Genomic DNA, 16,636 nt, shown 5'->3' on the forward strand with positions numbered 1-16,636 from the left:
AGTCGTAGAGCAAAAACCCCAGCACGGGCAGATTCAGTCTATGCTTGGCTTTGACAGCCTCATGTAATCTCGTCAGGAGGCTTCAGCAGTAGTGCGTGAACAAAACACCAAGGCAGTCGTACAAAACTATCAGCATTAACTTGCCCGACGATGCTTGGGCATTTGGCTTTGTCGGTGGTGGTGAATCCACATGCTTCCACTGTTTGCTTTGTTCCATTGCGACGCGGTCATAGTGATACACACCCAGCACAAATTTATTGTAATTGGACGGAGTAAAAAGTCACGGGGACACAGCTGGAACATTTTACCTGTTGTCTCGCTTCGGTGGGCTTTTTGAATGAGTGTGAGCAGTCGTAGAAGACAACTGGCGGCGAAGTACGTCATGTTCAAAATGTTGAGCAGGATGGTGAAAATCGAGGCATGACCGATTTTTCACTTTTTGCACTTTCGCTTCGGTCTTAGTACGCTGGTCTTTGAACACGAGGATCGATACAGCACGAAATCCGGCAATTTTATTTACGGTTCGTCATGGGCACGTGCAAGCAGACAACTTCTTTTTGCCATTCTGTCGTATCTCCACATCGATCAATATCACTGTACTGGCGCGACTCATTTCAGCGGTCGAGGATGGCATGTGTGCTAACAGTTGTGCGCCATCTACAGTGCTGCAGAGTTTCCAGTGTGCTCGTTTAGGGGGATGAGTAATATGTTTTGTGGCGAGCGTACTTTTCTCCTCTTTCACTGACGTGCTCAGTGGGAGAGCGGTATCTAAATAATCGTCATTCATATAGTATGGGGACCAACAGAGGAAGTAGATATGGATAAGATCTTCGACTGTGGCCCACACCAGCATATCTGGACCGAGGGTGCTGTGCAATATTAGTACCAGTGGCCTGAGCTGTCTATTTGTTCCACCGAACAGCTTTACAATTGAAAGTGAATATCTCGTCACCATTTGTTTGCTAGGCGCAAAAGCGCCGAGGAGATGCTCATCCACATCTAGTAGCTACGAGAGAGAAGTTGAGCGATACGGTGTAGTCTAGTGTTGAAATTCTGACGACGTACATCCCTAGAGACCTGGCGATACATTTCTTTCTACTGCGTGACGGAAAAAACGAAGCACCCAGGAGAAATGGTCCAGTGTCGACGTAACTTGGTACACGTACGCATCATCGGCAGGTATGTAAATGATTAGACTTTCAATTGTCTGTGACAGGTGGAATGCGTTACTGTCGTTCGTGTTTAGTGCTATTGCCAGGCCTGGTATATTTCTATAAGGGGCATGAACAGTATCAGATGTTGACGGATCGCTGTGAAGAACACGGTGATGCCATGAGCTCGTGTTAGACAGCGTAATCAGCACCTGACAGAGTTCCAAATGGGTCACATTGTGGGTCTCCGTTAGGCCGGTTGGTCGAGTAGTGCAGTATCCAAATTTGTGGGACTGCAGGGGAACGCGGGGGCAAGCGTACTGGCCTTCAAAATTCTTATCGGCCATACCTGACCACCACAGGGGACGATCGACGTATTCTGCGCCGAGCGCATCGTGACCCCTCCACCCCTGCAGCCACCATCCGAGAACAGGTAATGGACTTCCTGCAACATACTGTGTGTCGCCCCACAACACTGGTCAGTGACTAGTAACAGCCAGACTACAGCCGCCATACACGTCACTCACACAAATTGCTGCATTTGGAGTGATGCAGTGACCGGGAAGCATGGATTGGTGATCAGTGGCGTCGAACTGTGTTCAGCAATAAATCACGGTTCTTCGCTACCCTGAATAAGCACTGTCGGCGTGTATGGCAGCTAGCTGGGAAGAGGTTCGATACTTCTAATGTTTTGGTTAAGCTCAGCAGTGTTACTCCTGGTGCCATAGGGTAGGGTAATATCAGAGACGGTACGGTATATCACAGACATCCTGCGTTTTCATGTGTTATATCTCATGTGACAGCTTCGTGGTGGCATTTTTCAACAGGGCAATGCTCGTAAACACATGGCAGGTGTCTGTATGAACTCTCAGTGTGATGATGAGGTCCCCCTGTGGCCAACAAGATTCACAGATCTGTCCCCAGAAGAGCATTTGTGGGACCAGCTCAGACGTCTGTTCCATGCCACTGCCATCGTTCAGGATATCAAGGGCCAGTTACAACAGTTGTGAGCCAGATTGCCTCACGAGAGAATATAATGGCTTTATGACACCCTTCCCAACCGAACCAGAGGGTCAGAGAGGGTGCAACACCACACTGATCAGTGGACTCGTACCGATAGGTGTGCTCATATTGCCAAGTTCTTTGTAAATTTGCATCTGTTTTTTAATCACTGAAATAACACATCATACCCTCTCAACACGCGTAGTTTCATTTTGTAGTCTCCTCCCATTTTGTGTGCTGCATTTGTTTCGTAAGGCAGCATTTATCTCTTGCAGAGGTCATGGTGGTAAAGTTAGAGAGTTTCCAACTCATTTTGAGGTTCGTCAGCATTTGCGACTGGAGTAGAAAAGTGGAGAAATGCCAGTGGTTCACGAAGTATCCTGTATCTTATATCTTAAGGTGGCACGGAGAGTAAATGTGAAAATGTAGTTGAAAACGCGAGAATGGAGGAGAAGTTAGGTCGCGAGCAAAACATGGACCTTCAGGGTGTGAAACTGTAGGAGCTGGGTGGTCGCCCACACTCAAGGAACTCAGCTACTAAAAATAGCTGGTGAGAGGCAGCGTAATGGCGCGCTCGCTCCACAGTGCTAATGAGACGTGATTTATGGACCTTGGCTGAAGATACTGGGCGTCGATGCAGCGTACAGGCGCGACACGTGGGCGTGTGCCGCTCCTGCAGTTAACCCGGCGACGTGCGCAGGTCACGTGTCAGCCAGTGGCGGCTGCGATCACGTGGCTGGCACACGGGGCCACAATTGTTCCGCAACGCACCAGTCTGGAACAGTCGCCGTTTGTTCACGGAGGCGTATAAGCTAACTGTACAAAATATTGGTAACCCTCTCAAAACAGCACGCTGGTCGCTTTGGGGCGCTGTAGATCTTCTAGAACTGGTACCCTTCACTGCTGACGTAGGTCATGGCACTAAAACGTTGTGTATGTGCCAGCCGCTTGTGTGGAATAACTGCAGATGAATGGCTTGCGTGGATATTTGTGTCATGATACACATCTCGTGTCACTATACACACTTGGGCTCCTTGGTGCTCCCACTCCCGCGTCTCAGAGAACAACTGGAAAATTATCAAGAGTACCCAGTGGAATCGCCCAGGCAACTGTGCGAGTTATGTTCAAGGTCATGATGTAACTACATCATTGATGGGAGGCTTTCAGCGAACGGTTGCACTGGCCATTAAAATTGCTACACCACGAAGATGACGATGACGTGGTACAGACGCGAAATTTAACCGCCAGGAAGAAGATTCTGTGAAACGCAAACGATTAGCTTTTCAGAGAATTCACACAAAGTTGGTGGAATGGCGACACCTACAACGTGCTGACATGAGAAAAGTTTCCAACCGATTTCTCATACACAAACAGCAGTTGACCGGCGTTGCCATGTGAAACGTTGTTGTGATGCCTCGTGTACAGAGGAAAAATGCGAACCATCACGTTTCCGACTTTTATAAACGTCGGATCGTAGCATGTCGCGTTTGCGGTGTATCGTATCGCGACATTGCTGCTCGCGTTGGTCGAGATCCAATGACTGTTAGCAGAATATGAAGTCGGTGGCTTCAGGAGGGTAATACGGAACGCCGTGGTGGATCCCAACGGCCTCGAATCACTAGCAGTCGACATGACAGGCATCTTATCCGCATGGCTGTAACATATCGTGCAGCCAGGTCTCGATCCCTGAGTCAACAGATGGGGACGTTTGCAAGACGACAACCATCTGCACGAACAGTTCGACGACGTTTGCAGCAGCATGGACTATCAGCTCGGAGACCATGGCTGCGGCTACCCTTGACGCTGCATCACAGACAGGAGCGCCTGCGATGGTGTACTCATCGACGAACCTGGGTGCACGAATGGCAAAACGTCATTTTTTCGGACGAATCCAGGTTCTGTTTACAGCATCATGATGGTCGCATCCGTGTTTGGTGACATTGCGGTCCCTGCAAAACCCTACATTTCAGCAGGATAATGCACGACCGCCTGTTGCAGGTCCTGTAGGGCCTTTCTGGATACAGAAAATGTTCGTCTGCTGCCCTGGCCAGCAGTTATCCAGATCTCTCACGAACTGAAAACGTGTGGTCAATGGTGGTCGAGTAACTGGCTCGTCACAATACGCCAGTCACTACTCTTGATGAAGTTTGGTATCGTGGTGAAGCTGCATGGGCAGCTGTAGCTGTACACGACATCCAAGCTCTGTTTAACTCAATGCCCAGGCGTATCAAGGCCGTTATTACGGCCAGAGGTGGTTGTTCTGGGTACTGATTTCTCAGGATCTCTGCACCCAAATTGCGTGAAAATGTAATCACATGTCAGTTCTAGTATAATATATTTGTCCAATGAATATCCGTTTATCTTCCGCATTTCTTCTTGGTGCAGCAATTTTAATGGCCAGTAGTGTATATATAGAGATAGATAGATAGATAGAGAGAGAGAGAGAGAGCGATGTTATGACCTCTAATGAAGGGTTGAGCTAATTATGAAAGATGATAAGGAGAAGGAGAAGAGGGTGCTTGAACTTCACTGGTCCCATTGGTTGAGATGGGTTTCCCACCAATTTTAAGTCATGTGACCATTACAGAGTTACATAAGGATCTTGAATATAGGTCGCACAGTTGCCTGGTGGTTTCACATGGGTCCTTTTGATCAGTTCCCAGTGGTTCCTCGTGGGAGACGGAGTAGGGGCACCAATGAACCTGTGTAATATGACAACGGATGTGTAACATGATACCGGATGTGATAAAATAGCTATGTGGCCTTGATCTGGCCCTCGATAACTAATACTTGCCAGTTGTGGCCGTATGTGGCTGTATGGTGTCACAAGCATGTATTGCTAACAAAGCTGCAGCATATCGAAATCCTGGAACTTTTCTCAATGCCTGGCTGTGTGTTTTGGAAATGGTGCTCACCGGACGTGACGGGAAGCGACGCTCTGGAAGTGATACATCGCCCGAAATTTACCGAAATTTACCTGTCTCTGAACTGGTCCCGCTGCCCTACTGATGTGCACATGATCACACGTTGAATAAAGTTGTCCGATTTGTTGCTGAATCAACCCAGAATAGTGTACTCGTAGCCATGTAAAGATACTGACTGACAGAGACTGGGGACAAGCATCACGCCTTGTGAGCGATAATCGGTTTCAAGCTCTACAGCAGATGCTGCTGTCAGTGAATGCAGTTCGATCTCAACCAGTTCACCAGTGGACTCTGGAAGGGAAGTACATGAAATGGACATTTGGAGTCGGGAGTTACACTCTCTGTGAGCAGGTGGTGCAATTCAGACTGCAAGTGTTTTTTTCGTACCATGACTTGGCCCCACTCATTCAAGTTACCCTGAACATGAATCAAGATGTTCACTTCAGTGTTCTCCGTGACCAGCTACTCTACATTCTTCTACATCTTCCAAAATGACAGCAACTGGTTTCAAACTGGTCTGAGGAACGCTGAAGCAACTCTACTACTCCATTAAATCACCCGGTCAGAATCTGATAGAAAATGTCTGAGGCTATTTGGAGCAGCTGTTGAAACGTAGCCAATAACATCCTCATAATATGGTAGCTGTAGTGGATCTAATCATCGAAGAGTGATGTTATCTGGACGTGGTGTAGCTGGTTAGACGCGGTGTGGCACGGTATTAACGTGAGATCTCCTGGGAGTGACTGATTTTTGGTCCAATTTGTCGTCAGTTGCAGGTTCATTTGTAAGTGCTTTGCTAGCTATGGCCCTATTCCAGGCGGTATGCCTCTGCCGGACGTAGAGATGACCTAGACCAGTTGGAAGGAATGGATGAATACAGTATGTGGCTTGAGGATAAACTGAGCACAGACCAAAGAGTGATAAAGAGTAGTGAAAGGTAAAGGTAAAGTCTGTGACGCAAATCAATGAGTTGGCTATTGGCCTGACAGCATGCAGAGTGCAGCCTTTCTCCGCTATGGCACTAGAAGGGGGAGGGTACTGGACCCTTCGCCCCAGAAGCGTTTTACCCTTGCGAAAGCTCCATGGTACCCAGATGATAGCAGGCTGAGTGCACCTGTGGCCCTCCTAAAGGGACTGGAGTTAGTAAAACTCCGCGCCCCTGCCTGGGTTTGAAACTGGGACCTAAAGTGCTGTACTGAGCAGACCACCACAACCATGACGACGACTAGTAGAAAAATAGCCACTTGTTTAAAATCAAAATGAGGTACGGTGGAGTAGTAGAATATGTAAAGGAATTCTTTTATCTAGAAAAGGGTGCCTGAAGTAACTAAGGTATCAGAAGTACTGAGTGATCAAAAAGTCAACATAAATTTGAAAATTTAATAAATCACGGAATAATGTAGATAGAGAGGTAAAAATTGACACACATGCTTGGAATGACATGGGGTTTTATTAGAACAAAAAAAAACAATGTTCACAAAATGTCCGACAGATGGTGCTGGACAGCAAAACGTCAGTGACTGCATATGACAATCGTGTATAAAAGGAGCTGTCATGAGAGAGATAATCTCACCATCTATGGCCATCCTATCGCCCTCACTCCCACCCTCAAGTACCTTGGCGTCACCCTCGACCATCGCCTATCCTGGACCCCCCATCTCCGGACAATCCAAGCCAAGGCACACTCCCGACTCCGCCTCCTCAAGCTCCTTTCGGGCCGTACGTGGGGTCTGGACCCCTCCACCATCCTCCACACCTATAAATCCCTCATCCGCCCTATCCTCTGCTATGCCCATCCGGCCTGGATCTCCGCCCCCCCCCCTACCTTTTATAAATCCCTTCAAATCCTTGAACGCCATGCTCTCCGCCTCGCCTATCGCATCCGTCTCCCCTCCCCCACACGGATCCTGTACGATCTCATTCCTTTCCCCCACCTCCTCCTTTTCCTTGAAAGGATACGGATCCTGTACACCTCCCCCAAACTCGACCCTCCTCACCCGCTTGTCTCGCCCATCCTTTCCCAACCACGCCCGCTGCCGTGCCTGTATTCCCACGTCCCACCCGGTCTCCATCTCTCCACCCTCCTTATCCTCTCCCAAGGTGGCTTCCGGCAGATCCCCCTCCCTGATGATGTCCTCCTCCCCTCCATCTACCCCTCCTATCAACTTTGATCCTACCCGCCCCCACTTCCTGTGGTCTCTCCTCTTGGCACCCTCCCTCCCTTCTCTTTCCTTTTCCCCCATCCCCTTCCTCCACCCCTCTTCCCCCGGGCTCCCCCCCTTCTCCCCTCCCCCTGTCTCCCCTACCCATGGTATCGTTTCTCCCCTCTCCTTCTCCCTCTCCCTCTCCCACCCCTCTCCCCTCCTCCTCTCTTGGCAGGTCCCCGGACTCATACACGGTTACTGAACATTCGCGTGCTGAAGATCACTGCCTCGTGTTTCTGTGTGTGCCGTCGTTTGTGCTTAAGTGGTTCAGTGTTATTCGTTTTCTGCACCTGCGTTCACGTGAGACAACTTTCGTCAATGTATGTGTCCCGGTGCCTGAACAATTTTTATCTTGGACTCTACGCCCGTGAACGGCTCCGTGTATTTTAAAAAGTGTTTGTCTCCGTTTATATGCCCACCATCTATTCATCTCACATTGTCATCATTTCTGTCTTGTATATTTCTCTGCGGCCGAAGAGCGGCGTAGTATGCTGCTGCAGGCCTGCCTGTAAACAGGTTAAAATAACAATAAAGGGAAAAAAAGAGATGTCGGAGCAAGAGAATGTCCGAACAGCGAAAGGTGTGGCGGATCGCCGTCCGGCAAAGCCCGCTTTGTCGGCGGCCCCATCCGGCCTCCCACCTACGCCGACCGTGGCACTGAATATGGATACGGAAATGGAATACGTTTCGGATGCACTGCAAGTTCCGCTGCCCGATTCGGACGACGAGTCGACAGCAAGAAATGACGTTCCCGCCGCCGCCAGTACAACGAAATGGCGCGCTACTACTGCGACAGGAACCACCTGCGCCCCTCCTAAAGGCAAAAAAGGCGAAACAGACCGATGTCGCCGTCGAAGACGCAGGGTTTCAACTCGTCAAACGGCCAGCCAGGAAGGCGCAGCTCTCCTCAGCGCCGCCGTTTCAGACGGCAAACGCCTTTGAGGAGCTCGCTGACGGTGTGGAGATGCCTGCCCAGAAGAGAGAACCCAAACCGCCGCCCATTGCGGTCCAACACAAGGATGACTACGACGGCCTCTACAGGCTGCTACTTCGCCTTGTCGGCCAAGATAACGTCATTATCAAGCCGGCTGGCGCCAACCTCTATAAGGTCACCTTAAAATCGGCCGAAGATTACAGAAAAGTTACGGCTACGTTCGGGGAACGCGGAAAGCCGTTCTATACTTACCCTTCTGCAACGGACAAGACACTCAAGATCGTCTTTCGGGGCCTCCCTCGAAACTACAGCCTGGATTACGTCCGGCGACAACTGGAGGACATGGGCTATGGATTTGGTCTCCGGTCGATAACCCGCCTACCCTCTCGCCGCACCCGAAAGGAGAATCCGCTGGTGCTCGTGGTCACCTGTGATGTCCCACACAACCGCGGGCTGTGGCAGGTCACGAAGATCGCGGCGACACCTGTCTCTACTGAAAAGCTGCGCTCGAAGAGGGGAGAACCGCAATGCTTCAACTGTCAAATGGTTGGGCATGTGGCCCGGTTCTGCACGCTGCCCCCACGCTGTCTTAAGTGTGCGGGGGAGCACGCCAGTCGAGACTGCACACGGCAGCCGACAGATGGCCCGCCCAAATGCGCTGGATGTGGTGGGGAGCATGTGGCCTCCTACCGCGGCTGTTCCACCTTCGAGCGGACTGAGGCACAAAGCCGTGGTCAACGACCTGGCTCCATAAAGCGGCCTGCACCGGTCCGACCTGGCGTCAGTTTTGCTGGTGCTACTACCTCTGGCTCCTCACCACAGGCCTCCGCACCTGCGCCGAAGCCTGCCACTGTTGCACCTGCTACCAACGCCGAGATGAACCGCCGTCCACGGGCCACAGCGCGACCTTTGGCGCGGCGCTCTGCACGGCAGCAGGGTGACGACCGGGGCGAACACGACCACTCCCAACAGGGACGACAGGCTGACGTCGTGGCGACCCCGACTCAACACTCACGAGCTCCTACTGTCCCATCCCAGGCGGCCGATTCCAAAATGGCCGAAATGAAGCTCCTCTTGCAAGAACTTCGGGAGCTTCTCCAAGATATCCCGCGGCAACTCATTGCCGCTGTCAGTGCAGTCGTTCAGGAGATCTCCACCGGACCACTGGCCTCCCAGCATGGCCCGTAGTCAACGAGGCGTCACTTTCTGTGAGTGGAATGCCCAAGGCATCCGCACCCAAGATGGCGAATTTCGACAGCTGCTGCGGGATGAGGCCGTCGACATTTGCCTGGTTTCCGAGACTTTTCTGAAGCCTGGTGTCCATGTCTGGGCTGCCAGCTACGTGTGTTACCGGACTGACAGGCCAACTCATGGCGGTGGCACTGCAGTCTACGTCCGGACTTCCCTGGTGCACCATCAAGTTCCTCTTCCATGGCTACAAGCGATGAAGGCCACTGCTGTAGCTGTCAACACCTCGCATGGGTGCATCAAGTTTGTTGCAGTTTACCGCCCGCCTGTCCGACAGTTACTCCTCCAGGACGTTGAAGCCTTGCTGGCATTACCTGGAAAGCTCTTTGCTGGTGGTGACTTTAACGCTAAGCACACCGAATGGCATTCCCATGCCACCAACAACCACGGACGCAAACTTCTCCGAGCGGCCCAGTGGTGGAATGCCTTCATCCTCGGACCTCATGAACCCACCCACTTTCTCGACAATGGTGGGCCTCTGGACGTACTCGACATTGCGGTGGCAAAGGGGGTGCCCTATGTTATATCCGCCAGCACCCGCCCTGCCTTATCTTCGGACCACGTCCCAGTTCTATTTGACATCGACGTCGATGCCCAGCCAGTGATGCAGAGAGGCATGTCTACCAGGAACACCAACTGGAACCAGTATCAGGCGCTGTTGGAAGAGAGTCTCCGTGACACACCTAACGCGGACGATGTTGGGGTTGATGGCTGTGCCAGATTCCTCCACGACTGTACTCTACAAGCGGTACTCCGAGCCACGCCGCGGCCGCAATCTGGCCCGCCTGTTCGATCCCGGCAACTACCACCGCATATCATGGAGGCAATAACTGCCAAAAACTTCCTCTTTCGTGTATGGCAGCTGACGCGTAACGCTGCGATGAAGAGGGCTCTCAACAGTATAACGAGGGACATGAAAGTTGCCGTTGCGAACCACCGCCATCAGGAATGGTCCAACCGCCTGGCCACTCTTCGGGTTGACGATGGTACCGCCTGGAAAGCCACACAGCTCTTCCTCCGCCGGCGTCAGCGGATTCCGCCGTTACAAGTTGGTCGACACATCGTCAGCAGCCCCGTGGACAAAGCCAACGCCATTGCTGACGTTTTCGAACGAAATTTCCAGCCTGTCATGGACCCCATGGATCCGGATCACGTTCGCCTGGTTGCTCAACGTCTCCCGGTGTTCCTCGCTGCCCCTACGAGTGACGAACGTATCGAAGACGTGGATGCTGATGAAGTCTCTGATCAACTTCGGCGGCTCAGCAAACTCAAGGCAGGAGTCCCTGACCAGATTACAAATGAAATGCTGCGACGAATGTGACCGACAGCCGCTGAACACCTGGCTCGCCTTTTCAATACCATCGTACGCACTGGCTGCTATCCTCAGGAGTGGAAACACGCCGAGGTCGTCTCCATCCGAAAGCCTGGGAAGGACCCTCGTCTCCCCATCAGTTTGCTGCCGGCTGTCAGCAAAGTCTTTGAAAGGCTGTATCTCTGTGGTTTTCGCCCTGGACACGCAACGACGCACCAACTGCTTCGCCTCGTTGAAGAGGCCCTTGATGCCATCGAACGGCGGGAATATTTCGGAGCCATCTTCCTGGATGTTTCACGGGCGTTCGATTCTGTATGGCATGAGGGGCTTCTCATCAAGCTCCTGGACCTCGGTGTGCCCCTGCCGCATGTCCTTCTCTTAAAATCTTACCTCGCCGACAGAAGCTTTCATGTACGCACAGAGGACCTGTCGACGCGCCGCCGGGTTAGGGCTGGTGTTCCCCAAGCCTCCGTTCTCTGCCCCATACTGTTCATCGGATGATACAGCGCTGTACACGCGCAGCATGAATGCAGCTCTGCTCCAACGACGCATGCAGGCAGCGGCTGACACACTTACTCAGTGGGCCAGGAGGTGGCGCCTCAGCTTCAATGGGGCTAAGACGCAAGCCCTCCTTATCACCAAGAAGCATTTCCCAGCCGACCTACCGCAGATCACCATCAGGGGAACCGCCGTACCTTGGGGCAATACCGCCAAGTACCTGGGTGTGACGCTCGATAGAGGGCTCACATGGAGACACCATATCGACGACATCGTCAAAAAGGTCAGGGGTAGACTGACTCAACTCTACCCCTTTCTCAATCAGACACCTGCGCTCCCGCCAGAACTGGGTGTTACTCTCAATCTTACGCTTATACGCCCGCTTATCGACTACGCCGCTGTGGTTTGGGGCAATGCTGCAGCGACCCACGTCGACCGCCTGCAACGCCTTCAGAACCGGATTTTACGTCTGGCATTGCACCTCCCTCGGGACTTCCCGTCGGACTACCTCAACCGCATCTCCAACATCCCTACTGTTCGAGACAGGTTTCGACAGGCTGCACGGCTCTTTTACGAGAAGACCGCGCAGTCCGAAAATCCGCTCCTTCGAGCCATGGGCCACCGGGTGCAGCGTCTTAACGCGACCAGGTGGCCCCACCTGCTTCGCGACCACTGAGTTGCCAGCACGTCCAGACCATCGTCCCAGCAGACTGACAGGGCATCAAACATGAAGCCAGGCCACATCGCACGCTCCGTAAGACTGGACGAATAGCCTTCCGGCTTAGACTCCACCGACCCACAGGGACTCATCTGTCCCTGTCAGGCAGCAGCAGCAGATAATCAGATGCGCCAAGTCGGAGCATGTTGACGTTACCGGAAAAGGCGCTTTTAGTGAAGCTGTAATATCACAATGGGGAATGTGCTAGTTCAGCGTTACGATCCTATCGCCATAGGAAGGGGATTCGAACGGTTGAAGGTCCGTTGACAAATGCAGCTGTGGCGAGAATGATTTCGAAGTTCGAAGCCACGGGTTGTTTAGACGATAGACCCCGTAGTGGCCGACCGATCACAAGGCGCAATGCTGCTGAGACAGTTCAGGAAGAAATGGAGACTAGCGGCTTCGTCTATGCACGGGGAAGTCAGCGCTCGTGCAGTCGCACGTCGCACGTCGCACCGGTATTCCATACACTACTGTTTGGTTGGCACTTAGGCGTACCCTCCGATGCTATCCGTACAAAATCCATCGGCATCATGAACTGTTACCTGGCGATTTAGTGAAGCGGAGGGCATTTGCGGCGTAGGCGTTTCAAAAGATGGCGGAAGATGACGATTGGTTAAGTAGCGTGTTGTGGACCGACGAAGCTCATTTCATGCTCCGAGGGGCTGTCAACGCCCACAACTGCAGAATTTGGGCTACCAAAAATCCTAGAACTGTCGTGGAAACTCCATTGCACTACGAAAAAGTCAAGGTATGGGTTGGATTTACCACATCTACCGTTATCGGGCCTTTTTTCTTCGAGGAAATGCGTGATTCTGGTTTTGTAACTGCTACCGTGACGGGTGAGAGGTACGCCGATATGTTACAGAATCGCATCATCCCCAGCCTGGCTGATAAACACCTGGTGGAACGTACGATGTTTATGCAGGATGGCGCTCCACCCCATATTGCTAGACGCGTAAAAGATCTCTTGCGCGCATCGTTTGGTGATGATCGTGTGCTCAGCCGCCACTTTCGTCATGCTTGGCCTTCCAGGTCCCCAGACCTCAGTCCGTGCGATTATTGGCTTTGGGGTTACCTGGAGTCGCAAGTGTATCGTGATCGACCGACATCTCTAGGGAAGCTTAAAGACAACATCCGACGCCAATGCCTCACCATTACTCAGGACATGCTTTACGGTACTGTTCACAACATTATTCCTCGACTAGAGCTATTGTTGAGGAATGATGGTGGACATATTGCATTTCCTGTAAACAACATTATCTTTGTTTTGTCTTACTTTGTTATGCTGATTATTACTATTCTGATCAGATGAAGCGCCATCTGTCGCACATTTTTTGAACTTCCGTTTTTTTTGTGGTTCTAATAAAAATTCATGTCATTCCAAGCATGTGTGTCAATTTGTACCTCTCTATCTACATTATTCCGTGATTTATTTAGTTTTCAAATGTATACTGACTTTTTGATCACCCGGTATGTTCACAAAGGAAAGAGAACCTTCTTTATTTAGAGAGATCTGCTGATATTCAAATTTGACGTGGAATTGAGGAAGTTGTTCCTTAAAGCGTATGCCTGGACCGCATTTTATAGTAAAGAAACGAAATTGAAAAACGTTAAAAATTAACTGGACAGGTGAAGTGAGAAATAAAGCAGTGCTAAACATAGCAGACGAGGGAGATATATTCGAAAATGTGACGGTTCTGGGGCGGGGGGGGGGGGGGGATCCAGCGCACACGTGCCGGGTTGGTTATGTTGTTTGACCACACACAGAATGCTTGTAAAAGGTTGGCTGCCGCATAGCCTATACTAGTTCCGCATGCGCACGAGTGAGATGAAGGCTGCAGACAGTGCCCGCGCCCTGCGGTGCAACATTATAACAGCCTAAACGATATTCATGAACAGTTGTTTTGGGACCGGAAGGAGCGATAAAAGGGAAAATAATAAAGGAAATTATAGAGGATTTAGGAGTAGTAGATACACAGAGACGAGGACAGGAGCAAAGATAGCGAAAGTTGTACGATAGCATCAGGCCATTCGAAAGACTGACGACTTCAACACTGCAGCCGTTTTTCATTTTGTAACGTGTAGTCCCTGTTTTGTATCTGTATTTACAGAACCAATACTTCGAAGCTAAAAGTGCGTGTGCTATGCAATATAAATGCTATATTTGCAACTACAGGTTACAGAATGAAATGCAGCTGCAACGTTGAAAATATAGTCGCCAAAAATGTAGTATTGAAGAAATGTACAAATGTATTACGCCACCTGAAGGTAGGTAAAAATCCGAAAGCGTCTGGATATAACTAGGGCTATACAAGAAGCAGTTGGCTGCTGCATTTTTATATTTTCTTCCCTAACGGTTACGGGTACTCCGTGTATCCTATCCAGAAAATTGTTCAACTCCAAGACTTTCAAGCAGTTAGAACTGTGTTTACTTAGTTATTGGCTTCTTCTTTAGTAACAAACAGTCCTATACACTCTGTTTTGCTAGTTATCCTACAAGTGTAATGTTTTCTCCTCTCTCTCTTTCAGATCTCCTGATAAACTTTCTCTTACATCATGGAAAACCTAAGACGTTCAAGGTACGCACGAAGAGTCCAGTAACAGTACCCTGTTAACACTGAGACTTTTCTCGACAGCAGAAACAAAAACATTCAGTAAACATGGGTCTGTGAATGAGCTACTTGCAAGATAATTGCATGTGCACGGTTACGAGCTGCTGCTAACGTCAGGTTTGAAATATTGTTCTGATTAGTAGAAATGTATATGGAATATAAACTTTTCAATTAAGTCTCCTTCTAGTTGGGCTCAAATTTACCCAGGGCCATTCTGAGGAATGCAGTGAATAAGTGATGGGCACCGGAAAATTTTGCTGCTGATTTCAGACGACATGTAACGCGCCAATATGCTCCAAGATGTGCGTATAGGTTAGTCAGGCCCTGTACCTTGGCCTCCAACATCACCTAACCCCAAACCTCTTGATTTTTCCATATGGGATCATGTCAAAAGTGAAGTGTACCACACTGCTATCAATAGTGTTGAACTGGAGCAGCAAACTGTGCAGTTTCGTCGAGGTTTACGAGGTAATCCATGGGTGTTTGAAAGAAATGGTAACTCAGTCTGTAGCTCTGCGTCTAGTACTAAGCTCTTCTGTCTCCAGACCGCGGGGTCCAGGGCTCGATTCTCGGCCACGTCGGAGACTATATTCATTCATTGGGTGTCTTTGTTGTCGTAATCATTTCCTTCCATCTTCATCCACGTACAAGTACTTGCCTTACTTCACCAGACTCTCTTCTGCTGCTTTTCGCAATATGTACAGCTTTCAGGCAATTTGTTATGATGCAGTCCGCTGATGTATGCAATACGGAGCAGCGACGTCATCAGATCTGTCTATCTACATAAGTTTCGTTCTTATTTATCAGAAATAAAAAAATTCTTCCCATGGGTGGTTAGTTTCATATCGAACATATGGCAAATACATTTGTTCTGCACGAATTTCGTCTACAAGATGAAAGTCATTATAAACCTCATCATCAAAGCAATAGTATTTCTACCTAAGATCTATCAGTTTACTCCCCGGAAACTTTTCAACAGTCGTGTAGGCACTACAGCGCGTTAAAAAGTGCCAATCAGATGGCTTTTTCAGGTAATCATACCTGAATACTGGCTGAAAGTCTGGATGAAACTTCTTTCAACACTTTAACTGAATATTTAGCTTAATTTTTCAAGATTACGATAGGTTTTCAACTCACTATTTCGAATATTAGAGTCTGGGCTGGATAATTCACAAATGTGTAAGCTCATTCCTATAAGGCTACAGAATCTGGGTGGCAAATAGAGGCGAGATGCCTGGGCGGATAATATACTGTAAGTTAAAAGCTGTGCAGCGGGCTGACAAGATCCCTGTACTCACAGCAGGGGTAGTCCGCGGTGGACTGCAGCCAATGGTAGATGAGCCACCCCTCCAGCTCCAGGAGGGTGGAGCGGCCCAGCGACACGAGCCCCCAGCCCGCCAGCCTGGTGCTTCTCTGCTCTGGAAAAACGACAACAGTGTCACACACTTGTTACATCACTGTACCATCTACAGGGTGTGCAAAATGAAAGTGGACCACAAAACACATCTCGCACCTTAAGACAGACAACCTACCTTATGTCTCCATCCAGGAGTAAGTTGGACTGCTTAATTTAAGGGGTGTGGTATGTATCCGGGAGTGTTTTATTTTGCCTAAACTGTACAAACAAGCGGCGCTGTGCTCCATTGTAAGCTCATGACCTATTTTTATAAAAGTGTATCACATCTGGTTTACTTATACTTTATAACAATGAATTGCTGCATAAGTCACACGAAACTGAATTTGGATTAGGGACACTTAACACATTTCACGTGCAACAGTAATTAGTACCATGTGGTTCTATCGTATAGCACACATCTGTGTAAATGGTCTCTTTCAAGATAAATATCAGGACTATTGAAACAACATAAAATCTGTTTTAAACATTAATGTTTATTTTTTTTCAGAATACAACGGCAATAATACCTGTACTGAAATCAATCAGTCAAGTCAGATAATCTCCGCTTGATTTTACCCATATAAAGTGAAAATTGCTACAAGATTAACTACTGCTGCAGATGTGCAATAGTAGC

General features: G+C 49.7%; 1 protein-coding gene across 1 annotated transcript in view; it reads right to left on the reverse strand.

Moving 5' to 3' along the window:
• Positions 1–16,636, reverse strand: part of LOC126281178 (tumor necrosis factor alpha-induced protein 8-like protein) — an 860,942-nt gene that overhangs the window by 421,254 nt on the left and 423,052 nt on the right. The window contains exon 3 of the mRNA XM_049979869.1: positions 15,905–16,024. The gene's annotated coding sequence lies outside the window, so the exon portion shown is untranslated. The remainder of the gene's footprint in view (positions 1–15,904; positions 16,025–16,636) is intronic.

Source organism: Schistocerca gregaria, chromosome 7 (genome assembly GCF_023897955.1).
Source record: "Schistocerca gregaria isolate iqSchGreg1 chromosome 7, iqSchGreg1.2, whole genome shotgun sequence".
In the NCBI taxonomy this organism is placed as follows: domain Eukaryota; kingdom Metazoa; phylum Arthropoda; class Insecta; order Orthoptera; family Acrididae; genus Schistocerca; species Schistocerca gregaria.